Source organism: Rattus norvegicus, chromosome 5, assembly GCF_036323735.1.
Source record: "Rattus norvegicus strain BN/NHsdMcwi chromosome 5, GRCr8, whole genome shotgun sequence".
Taxonomy (NCBI): Eukaryota; Metazoa; Chordata; class Mammalia; order Rodentia; family Muridae; genus Rattus; species Rattus norvegicus.
Window position 1 is genome coordinate 8,323,810 of NC_086023.1, and position 12,096 is coordinate 8,335,905.

Consider the following 12,096-nt stretch of genomic DNA (forward strand, 5'->3'; position numbering starts at 1 on the left):
TGGCTGGCGGTCTTCTCAATCTAGCTCCCTGCCCAGACCCCATGGTGCCAGTCTGGTGGTCATCGGTGGTCATTCTTGCCTGGTCCCATGTGATGGTCCTCTATCTCAGCTTACTCTTGCTTGTGGCCCTCAGATGCAGGTGGATGAATTGTTTCCAGCTTGCTCCCAGTCCTGGGAGCCGTCAGGGCCTGGGTGGCTTCAAACTAGTGGTCTCCCCAGGCTCTCTGTTTTCAGAGAAAGTTGAATATCAGATGTTCATAGGTCAGATGTTCATAGGCAGAGCACTGAGCATGGACATAGCTTCTCTCCTTTCTGCTACCAACTGACACACATGTGACAGAGCAGCCACACCTGCAATGTTTCTAAGAGCAGGTCTATGAATTAATAAAAAAAAAAACAAAACCTCTTTTTGACAGCTAACACAGAAGATATTTAAAAATTCGTTGGAAACTAAGTTAAATTTTCATTTTTTTAACTACATATTTGATGATGTTGAAAACTGGTGGCTTGTTGGTTTGAGTATGTGCTATTTGGAAGATAAATGTTTATAGCCAGAGTTTTTGTGTCTCGAGAAACTAAAAAGATTAGATATGAGAGAGTTATCCTTTTGGTAAACGCTGACACTGCATTATACTACATTTAGTGCCCAAGTAGTATATTAACAAAGTGCTATTACTGGTACTGTAGAGATAGGTCTAGATGGGCTCAACTACAGCAAACTTGGTTGCTCGGCAACCAACCAATGTCTTTAATGATGTTTAACTCTTTTTGAAATGGGAGGCTACTATGTAGCCCAGGTGGTCTGTGACTGTGGTTATCTTGCCTCAGTCTTCTATGCTCTGAAATTGCACCAGACTCACTTATGTTAGGGTTTTTTGTTTGTTTGCTTGTTTTTTACATATAAGATTTGAGTAATTCTCAAAATTCAAGTTTTTACAGTTTATTCTTTTTTGGTATAGTTCTTTGCGTATTACTATATTAGAAATAGTATCTGTACTTCATCCAGATATTTTCAGATTCCTGAGAGGCACTTAGGTTTGGTTTATGATCTACAGGAGATATGCCTATTCCTGGGACTCCCCGTCTCTGCTTCCCAACTGCTGTGGTCATAGGTAGACTTTTCATTAGGTGTTCGAATATTATATAATACTATTATATAATATTCAAATATTATAATAAACACCATGGCTGAAACCAACCTGAGGAGGAAAGGGTTTATTTCATCTTACAACTGTCAGGTCATACTACATCACCAAGGGGAATCAGGGTAAGATTCTAGAGGCCAGAACTAGAGTAGAAGCACTGAAGAAGCGTTACATATTGGCTTGTTAAGTTTATTTTCATGTAAGTCTCTGAAACACCTACCCACAATGGCCTTCCCACATCAATCACCCATCAGAAGAATGCCATTACAGGCTTGCCTACATGTCAACGTTATGGAGGTGTTTTCTCAATTAAGGTTCTTTTAACTTAGGAGTCACTACTGTGAAAAACGACTAGCCGTTGTGATCAAGCATCCAGCTTTTATGTGGGATTTTGGAGGGCTAGATGGCCAGTCACATTGCCTCTGAGATGGGGAAGCAGAAGGAAATGAATGCAATGCTCTACTCTCTTTGTTATTTTGCTGGGGAACCAAGTCTATAGAATGGTGGCAATACCCACTTTTGGGTCCTCTCACCTCAGATAACCCATTCTAGAAACTTCTTCACAGACATGCTCTAAAGTCTGTCTCCTCCTGGGTGATTCTAGGTCATGTCAAACTGTCACTCAACATAACAATCCTCTAAGGAAAAGCTCTTGTTTTTCCAGACAAGGTAAGCTAGTCCCAGAACCACAAACACAATGGACTCAAAATGAGATACATTTTTTTGAATATAAATAACTCCAAATTCTCAGACAAATGAATTTAATTTCTCTTAATGGTTTCATTCTTCATGCTTAGACCTGTTAACATTCAAAAGATAAAGGAGAAAATTGGGGAACTCTTTATTTTCACTGGCCATTGAAGAGATGGTCGCCTAAAACTGAAGCTTTTAACCTAGCACAGGCAGTTATATCCCTGTTCAGCTTCTGCTCTGTGTACTTTTTGAAATTGCGTCTTGTTTTTTCCCAGGGCATTTCTTACTCTTACTATGCGCTTGGATGGGAAGATCTCCAAATCCATTATCCCAGTTCTGATCAGTTGGAGCTAGGTAGTGATTGGTTTAGGGTTGGGTAAAGTACAAAAGCTGATACTTAGTCTGGTAATATTCAGGAAGTTTTGAAAATCACCCTGCTAGGAAGAGTTTGCTGGAGAATGGGGGCCACAATAGAGTTTTTATTGTTTTAAATTTTTTTACATCATCATTATTATTATTACCATTATAATTATTATTATTATTATTTGAGACTAATGCTACAGCCTGTATGTATATATTATATATATATATATGACACACAGACACATACACACACACGCACACACACATGTGTGTGCGTGTGCGTGTGTGTGTGTGTGTGTGTGTGTGTGTGTGTGTGATTTATTAGAATGGCTGTGGTCCAGCTAATCAAACAGAAGCTGGCTGACAATAGAAAGTTCAAGAATCTAATAGTAAGCATTAAAGCAAGGCAAAGGTAAGCAGGCAAAGATAAAAGGCTTCTTTCTTCTATTTCTTTATAGGCTTCTGAATGAAGGTGTGTCTTCCTGCCTCAAGATCCAAAATAAAGGCATGTATTCTCTTACCTCAAAGGTCTGGATCAGAACTGTATCTACCTATTTGGAACAAAAAGAATAGCCGTCACACATGTTATCAGGGAACTCTTGCCACACACTCGTAATGGGGACTAGACTATTGCTGCCGAGAGTTCAGACAATACAGATGATTCTGTATTGTATGCGTTGTACTCTTATCTTTTGCAAAAAGTGGCATTACAGGCCCCTGACCTGTGTAGGCTCTCAGACCTTAGCACAACTGACTCTATGATGAAAGTACCATGCAGGCATAACATTCAGCATGTAGACAATACTACTTGCTAAAATGGAAACAAAGGCCTAATCCATGAAAGTCATAGTTCTGGAAAAGTTTCCAAGTGTTTTTTTGTCTTCTGTAGTTCCACTTCTGGCTAAATGTTCTTATTAATTGAAGTATGTCAACCCAGAATGTGTGTGTGTGTGTGTGTGTGTGTGTGTGTGTGTGTGTGTGTGTGTACGCGCGCATGCGTGCTTAAAAGCTCACTGTGAGGTGAGAAAGGCTCAGGGCTTCACTGGAATCCCAAACACCCACTGTAGTCATCCACTGGCTAATAAAGACTTCTATTGGCTTAAACCATGTCCAAGCAGTCTGCTCTGATAGAGAGATACCCCACAACACTGTCTTCATTATAAGTCTTTGTATCATGGTTTATTCAAGTTAAGAATTAATTTTTGAAGCAGCATTTTCCCTCACAAATTTAAATCAGCTTTTCTTTTTCTTTTTTCTGTGTGTTGGGGGTGTCCAAACTGTTAATAATATTCTGGGTGAGGAATTGCTTGATATCTGTAAGATTGTGTCCTAGACTAGGCATGTGTCTTTATGTTACAACATGTGATTACAATTCAGGAGTACCTAGGTTCCACCTCAAATGTGTGCATACACAAACACATACATACATACACAAACACTTATATACACATACACGCCACACACACACACACACACACACACACACGCACATGCACACACACGACACACACACCACACACACACACACACGGACACGCACACACACATGTGTGTGCATGTGTGTGTGTATGTGTCTGTGTGTCATATATATATATAATATATACATACACCTGAAAGAATTGTCCCACCACTGCCAGGGCCCTTATTTTCTGGTTGGGTTCTTCCCTCTTGAATGCTAGCACGGTCCTTTGGATGGTGCTCATTTATAAAACAGTTTATTTATGAAGACTCCAAAATGGGCTTTTGTGCTCACACAGAGGAAGTGGCTCTTTGGAGAGTAATGCTTGATTACTTGTTCTGTGAGAGCAAAGTTTTTCATTTCCACAAAAAAGAATTTTTAGGCTGTTTGTGAAATTTCTTTCAGAACCTCAATACTTGGGAACTCCCCAATGTAATTTGTAGGAAGTTTAAGAGTAAGTACCAAGCTTGCAGAGACAAACAAACAAACAAACAAACAAACAAACAAGCAAACAAACACACGTTCGCAGCAAGTCACTGGGAGGTAGAACCATCTCACTGGACAGTATCTAGAAAGGAGGAAGCAGCCACTGTGACGCACAGGCTCAGAGTCAGATGCATGGTCTTACCTTACCTGGCTCCTTTTCTCTTCTTAGTTTAGGGTTCTGTTTGCTTGGGTCTTTCTGCAGCCTTGGAACAGAGTAAGTTACAGGACGGGCAGTGATCAAGAGTAAAGATAAACAAGGAGGCATGAACTCAAATGCTTCTCCACCCCCACCCTCCTCCAGCACCTCCAGTTCTTAGGCTTCCTTCTTCTCCTTTTTCTCCTTGCCTCCTTTGTGAGACATGTCATGTCACCCCAGGCTGCTCCCAAACTCTTGGGCTTAAGAGATTCTACTGTCTGGGCCTTCTGAACTAAGATTATGGGTTTCTCCTAAACGTACAGGAACCCCTGATCCTTTTTACTTCAAACTCATGTCTTACTATACATCTTCCTCAACAGTAGACATGTTTAGAAAAAAAATTAAACCTAAGTGGTTCATTACTTAGTGTGTACAGAAGTAGCATTTGTAAATTTTTTTATTGAAAATATTTTTGTATATAATATATTTTGACCACAGTTTTCCCTCCCTCATCTCCCTGATACTCCTCACTCATCCAACTCCATTCCTTCTTTCCCTGGGAAACAGGCAAACAAACAAACAAACAAACAAACAAATCAAATCAGAATTTTTTAAGAAGGAAAAGAATGAGAAATCTGCACGCTTACACACACACACACACACACACACACACACACACACACACACACACACACAAACACACACCCTAAAACAAAACACCTAAATTAGAAACCATATAAGCAAAAGACCAGTAAGGTAAAATACCATTGAGTTTATTCTGTTGGTCATCTGGGCATGGGACCTGCCCTTAAGTGTGGGTTTTCTACCCAGTGAGATTCCATTGGAGAAAACTAATTTTTCTTTTGCAAGCAGTTGTCAACTGAGGACAGCCTCTTAGTTAAATGGAAACTTGTATCTACTTCCTTGTCTCAGTACTGGGACACCATTTGTCTTGGACCTGTGCATGTTGCCACAGTCTCTGTGAGTTCACAGTGTGTGTTAGCCCTGTTTTGTCTGGAAGATGCTGTGTCCTTGGTGTCACCCATCCTTTCTAGTGCAGCAGTTTCCCCAGCTCCTCTTCTGCCCTAGTTCCTGAGTCCTGAGGGGAGCGGTTGTTATTTTTATCCTTACCTTATCAGAAGAAAAAGAAAACTCTATTTACAACAGGGTTCTTATGTTTATTTATTTACAGAAAAGATTTTTTTTTTTTGTAATAAGCAAAGGCGAGGTTTATTACGGAGATCTATTACGGAGATCTCCGAGCCGACACGTATCGTACAGAAAAGATCTTAAGCAAGAGGAAGATTGCATGTAAAGATTGATTATAAAATGAAGAAATAGAACTTTCAGTTCCTACCCAAGAAAATGGTATAGTTAATTTTGAGTGAACTAGAAACATACAATAATATGTATAATTTGATTAACCTAAGAAGTAGATGATTTGCCAAGGAGAAATTAACTAGTATTAGTCTCTTCCAGTTGTTTTATTTATTTTTTTTTTTTTGTATTTTTTCTTTCTTTTTTTTTTTTCTTTTTTTTTTTATTATCTTGAGTATTTCTTATATACATTTCAAGTGTTATTCCCTTTCCCGGTTTCCGGACAGACATCACCCTCCCCCCTCCCCTTCCTTGTGGGTGTTCCCCTCCCAAACCTCCCCCCATTGCCACCCTCCCCGCATAGTCTAGTTCACTGGGGGTTCAGTCTTAGCAGGACCCAGGGCTTCCCCTTCCACTGGTGCTCTTACTAGGATATTCATTGCTACCTATGGGGACAGAGTCCAGGGTCAGTCCATGTATAGTCTTTAGGTAGTGGCTTAGTCCCTGGAAGCTCTGGTTGCTTGACATTGTTGTACTTTTGGGGTCTCGAGCACCTTCAAGCTCTTCCAGTTCTTTCTCTGATTCCTTCAACGGGGGACCTATTCTCAGTTCAGTGGTTTGCTGCTGGCATTCGCCTCTGTATTTGCTGTATTCTGGCTGTGTCTCTCAGGAGCGATCTACATCCGGCTCCTGTCGGTCTGCACTTCTTTGCTTCATCCATCTTGTCTAATTGGGTGGCTGTATATGTATGGGCCACCTGTGGGGCAGGCTCTGAATGGGTGTTCCTTCAGTCTCTGTTTTAATCTTTGCCTCTCCCTTCCCTGCCAAGGGTATTCTTTTTCCTCATTTAAAGAAGGAGTGAAGCATTCACATTTTGATCATCCGTCTTGAGTTTCCTTTGTTCTAGGGATCTAGGGTAATTCAAGCATTTGGGCTAATAGCCACTTATCAATGAGTGCATACCATGTATGTCTTTCTGTGAGTGGGTTAGCTCACTCAGGATGACATTTTCCAGTTCCAACCATTTGCCTACGAATTTCATAAAGTCGTTGTTTTTGATAGCTGAGTAATATTCCATTGTGTAGATGTACCACATTTTCTGTATCCATTCCTCTGTTGAAGGGCATCTGGGTTCTTTTTTATTTTTTTGTGAACTATATTAACTTACTTGGTTAAAATTCATCCTAAAGGGGTATCTTTGATTGATAGTCCAGATAAGGGCTTCTTTTATTTTTTATAATTTTTTGGGATTAATTTTGGTGTGTTTTTTCTCCCCTTTCTATTGAAAATAAATCTTTTCCTCACATAATATATCCTGTTTATGGTTTCCTCTCCCTCTATTCCTTAGAAGGAGTTCCTCCTTCTTCCCCATCATGATCCACTTCCTGTCTTCTCTCACTATAAAGCAATCAGGCTTCTAATGGATAATAATAAAATATAGCAACATAAAATAAGACAAAAACTATCATGTTGGAGTTAGAAAAGACAAACAAACAGAAGAAAAAGAGCACAAAAGAAGGCACTAGGAATCCCATAAAAACACTAAATGGAAAGCCATAGTATGTACTTGCTGAGGACTTGGAGCAAACCTGGGCAGGCAGACCCTGTGTACACTGCATCGGTCTCTGAGAGTTCATATGGGCTTTGATCATTGATTTAGAGGACCTTGTTTTCTTGTCCTCCAAACCCTCTGGCACTTAGTGTCCTTTCATCTCTTTTGTTTTGGGGTTCCCAGAGCTCTGAGGGAAGGGATTTAATGGAGACATCCTATTTAGGGATGAGTGTTCCTAGGTCTTTCCTTCTACATAAGTCTGTCTGTGAGTCTCTGAATTTGTTCCCAACTACTGAAGGAGGAAGCTTCTCTAATGATGAGCAAGGGACTGACCTATGAGTATAGCATAATGTCATTAGGAGCTATTTATTGCCCTAACACTTATTATTATTAATTATTATTATCATCATCATCATTATTATTTGAGTTTACCCTCTATCCCTGGGCTATATAGTCTTGGTTACCTAAGCAGTATTGCATTCGAGATCCGTCTTGTAGAATAGGCCTTCAGTCAAACAGTGTTTGTGCCACCATTGTCATAGCATATCTTACAGTTAGGACATCATTGTAGATCAAAGGATTTATGGATGGGTTGGTGTTTATATTTCTCTTTTAGTAGCATGTAGAGTGCTTTACTAATCCAAAGACACTAGAATGTAGGGGTGAAGGCTATATGTAGTCACCAATTGGACCTCTTATGTTCAACGAGTATAGGAGTGCTGTCTTCAGCAATAGGGTCTTGTTGTCTTTTGTGGGACACAGAAGCCTGGGTTGTTTGGAGATTCCCACAAGACCAGGGAGACTTTTCAGTTAGTAGGCAAACCTTACTAATGTCAAATGTAATTCTTCAGACTAAGTGTAAATAAACACAGATGCAAAATCAATGAGCTGAAGAGCCCAGGAAAGAACCCAGATTTCCTTGGTCATGTACATATTCTACCAACTGACTCACATTCCTTGTTGAGTGCCTTCCTTCTAAGTAAGGTTTGGCTTGGTCATGTGACTTGCCCTAATTTATGTTATGTGAACAAGTACAGTGCACAGCACGTTTAGCATGAGTTTCAAATGGGCATCATCTGGCTAGTCCTTTCCATGTCTACCACCTGCCATTGAAATAGCAAATGCCAGCTCTCCACAGTTCCTAGAATAAGATACACACAGAGCCAGTTTAAATCTGTAGGGGTTACCAAAGTCACAGAAATCCCAGTTCACTTTTTGATCTCTGAGTGAAAAACACTTTCTATTTTTATCCAGTAAGTCCTGATTGGATGTCTGGAACTAGCCACGTATTATATTCACTCAAGACCTGTTTGGTGTTATTGAGCATCCAGACACCGTCTTTAATCGCAAGACCAATTCCTCAGAGATGACTCATGGTTTATCTATTCCCTGTTCAGCTATGTGGGGTATACCAAAGGTGGGGTGGCTCTTAGCAGCACTGGCCAGTGGGGACCAAGGCCTAAGCTTTCTGAAGCATAGGAAGCCCTACCTAAACAAGAAGCTTCAGTGGATATTGTACAAGTGATATTCAAAATGAGTTGTAAGATAGTAAAAAAATTCTTTCATAAACCAGAAAGAACAAAAACAAAGATCATTAACCACAGAGAGGAAAGAATGAATTAATTTCCACCTTCTCCATAGAAAATATTACAAAACCATATAAAGAATCTTCTGAAGAGCAAGCAGCGAAAGTATAGAAGGAAGATCCCAGAGGCGTATCTGTTAACTGACAGTAATGCTAAAGGATGACACTTCATGATAGTCCAGGATTTGCCAGCTTTAACATTTAGTTTCACATGTCTTTCTTTGTTTTGTTTTTCTCTTTTACTCCCTTCCTCTCTCTTTCCCTTTTCTATCCCCCATCTTCTTGTTTGTTTATTGTTAGAGAGGGGGTCATATTTAGAGTCCAGGATGGTCTCAAATTCATTATGTAGCCTGGACTCTGAACTCATGATCCTCCTGCCTCTGGCTCCTGGGTGCTGGGATATAGGTGTGTATCACTGTGTCTGTCCTTTGAGTACTTCCTTTGATATTCTAAAGAAACTCTCAATGTCATCTAATCTTCTTTTTCTCATTATTTTTCTTAAAGGCAAACGACAAAGTTGTACCAAGATATGAGTCCTGAAACCAAGGCAGTTATTTTGAGTGATGAGGGGATCGTCTGAAACTGCCAGCATCACTGTTAAGGTGACTGCACATGGCGCTGGTTCTACAGATGGCAGTGCAATGGATGACGCTCATTCTTAGCCTGAGTCAGTAAACAGATTACATTTGAAGTTTTGCTGAATTTCCAATTTGCTTGGTAAATTTTAAAAATGATTTGTCCGTTTTGTTTTCTATGTTTTGATGTTGTGCCCACATGTATGTATGTCTGGTGCCTGCAAAGTTCAGATGTCATTAGGGTCCTTGGAACTGGAGTTAGGCATGATTTTGAGACACTATATGGGTGCTGAGAACTGAACACAGGTCTTTTGCAAGAGCAACAAGTACTCTTTAGCACCAAGACATCTCTCTAGCTCCTGTTTTTTGATTTGTTTTTGTTGTTCTTCAATTTTTTGAGTCAGGGTCTTATTATGTATCCTTCACTGTCCGGGAACACACTCTATAGACTATGTTGATATCAAACTGAATTTTTGATTTTTGGCCCAATAAGCTCATATAATTATATAAATGAGTATGATTTTGATGGTTATCACTTGCAATATAAAAAACTTAATGGAAATAGTAGAGTATGGAGCACATAAATGTAACATTCTAAAATATTATTCTTTCTTTCCATTCCTCTGTCTCAGTGTACTCTCAGATGCTCATGAGTCCCCACCTGAACTATAAAACTAGCACTCCTGCTCTCAAAACTCAGCTTCTGAGCCTCGATGGCCAAACACAAAGGGCTAGCAGGAATACTGTCTTCTCTCTCATGGGGTTTATGAAGATCACGTAAGGTCAGACGTCTAGTCTTTATCACACGGTAAGTGATCACAAACTTCCTCCTTAATTTTTCTTTCTGTTTTTAAAAATGCCTAATCCTCTTTGTGTCTTTTTCTACTAGTCTTCTTCTTCTACTAGGTTTCAAAACAACCTCACTTGTTGTGGATGAAATGTGAAATCATTTCATATGGTTTTCAAAGCCTTTCACACTGTTACTGTTTGGATATGAAATGCCCTCTAATGTATCATGTGTTAAGACATGATCTCCTATGCAGCAGTGTTTGCATAAGGGATACTTCGGGAGGGGATTAGATCCTAAGGGCCCCGATTTTAACAATGTACTAATCCATTGATAAGGTCATAGCTTAATAGGTTATTTGGTGGTGCTCCAAACTAGGAGGTGACCTGTTTGGAGAAAACAGATCATTGAGGACATACCTTGACATCAGATTCTGTCTCTGGCCTACCTTCAGCACCATTTCCTGTCCTGCTTACCACTCTGAGGTGACCAGTATTGCCCACCAGGCATTCCCCTCTATGCTTGTCTTATGGCCATAGACGTGATGAGGCTACTCAGGCAACTGGGAACTGAAACCTCTGACACCATGAGGTAAATGAGTCTTTCTTTAAAATTGGTTTCAGGTGTCATCACAGTGACCAAAGCTGCCTGACAGACACCCCGGGTTCTTCTCCACTTCATGTACACTCAGAAAAGTTTGCTGTTTCACGAACACACTGGACACTTCATGTCTTAATCGCTGTGCTCTTTGTAAGGTAGGCGCTTTCTTCTCTTTGCCTCTCAGAATCCCTTCAGCGCATAGCCTGCTGGCTCCGTAGTCCCTTGTGAACTCTCCAAGCTCAATTTCTACCCCTCCACAGTGCTACTGCACTTTTTGCCTTTGTTTCAGCCCAGCATTTATTTTATTTCTCCTTTTTAAGAGGTGATGCTTACAAGATGTCTTCTTCTTAGTCTGCAGGCTCCCCAAAGGCTTCTACTTCTCCTTTGGTGTTTTCTCCCCCTAGACCCTGCATGATATGAGAAGTCTAGCTTGCTGGTTCTCCTTAAAGGAATTACCTGGCCCAAACAGATAACTCTGAATACTCCACTTCTTCCTCATTTTAAGTCTTTAATTCTGAACCAGGCTTCTTCAAATTATCCCTGTTCTGGTTCTTTCTGGAATAACAGCCCCAACCCCCACCTCGTTTTCTCACTTCTTTCAATACCTTTTTGTTGAGCACTGTCAAAGTGTTGAAAACATGGGACTAAAAGGGCAGACTAGGTAGTCTCCACTTGCATAATGTTCTTATTTTGGTTTAGGTGGGATCATGGGCATAGAAAAGAAGCACTCAAGAAATCAACTGAAGGAGAAAAATCTCAGAGCATGATAAAATATGGAAGGATAAAATATGTGAGGAGACACGACAGAAAGTGATATGGTAAGGATGGGCAGGAATTGAGTAGTGAATCCGTTGGTCACTGGAAACCAGAATTCTGGTCGATCTGTCACCTTCCCTTGAGGCAATGCTGTGGTGATGCCAGAAGCCTAACAGGTTACTTTATACAGATGTTGATGTGTCATTACTGCCTGAGAAATAGACTGGGGCTTTGCTTTAAAGCTGTGGCTTCTTTGATACATTACTTTATAACACATACAGTATTTTCTTGCTAAAATCAAATTAATCATAAATCATGTCTTCCTTTCTGGGTAGACAAGATTTTGAATTCTTTTTTGAAAAATGCTTTCTGTGTATGGGTTTTGCCTGCATGGATCTCTGTGTGACTGTGTATATGTGTGTGCTGCTCATGCCCTAGAGGGCTAGCAGCGTGCATTAGATGTCTTGGAACTTGAGTATCTGTGGTTTGTGAATGACAGTGCAGGTTCTGAGAATTGCACCCTGAGCCTTTGGAAGGGCAGCAAGTACTCTTAACCACTGATCCATCTCTCCAGCCCCATAATTTGAAATATTCTAATATTACTATTTTTTATTTCTTCCTGAAATCATTAACATTTCAGAA

The 12,096-nt window shown here is 40.2% G+C and overlaps 1 non-coding gene across 1 annotated transcript; it reads right to left on the reverse strand.

Moving 5' to 3' along the window:
• Positions 1 to 243: 243 nt before the first annotated feature.
• Positions 244 to 373, reverse strand: LOC120103307 (small nucleolar RNA SNORA17). Its single transcript, XR_005505382.1, has one exon. It is a non-coding gene; the product is annotated as a small nucleolar RNA SNORA17 (small nucleolar RNA).
• Between the last annotated feature and the right edge of the window lie 11,723 nt (positions 374 to 12,096).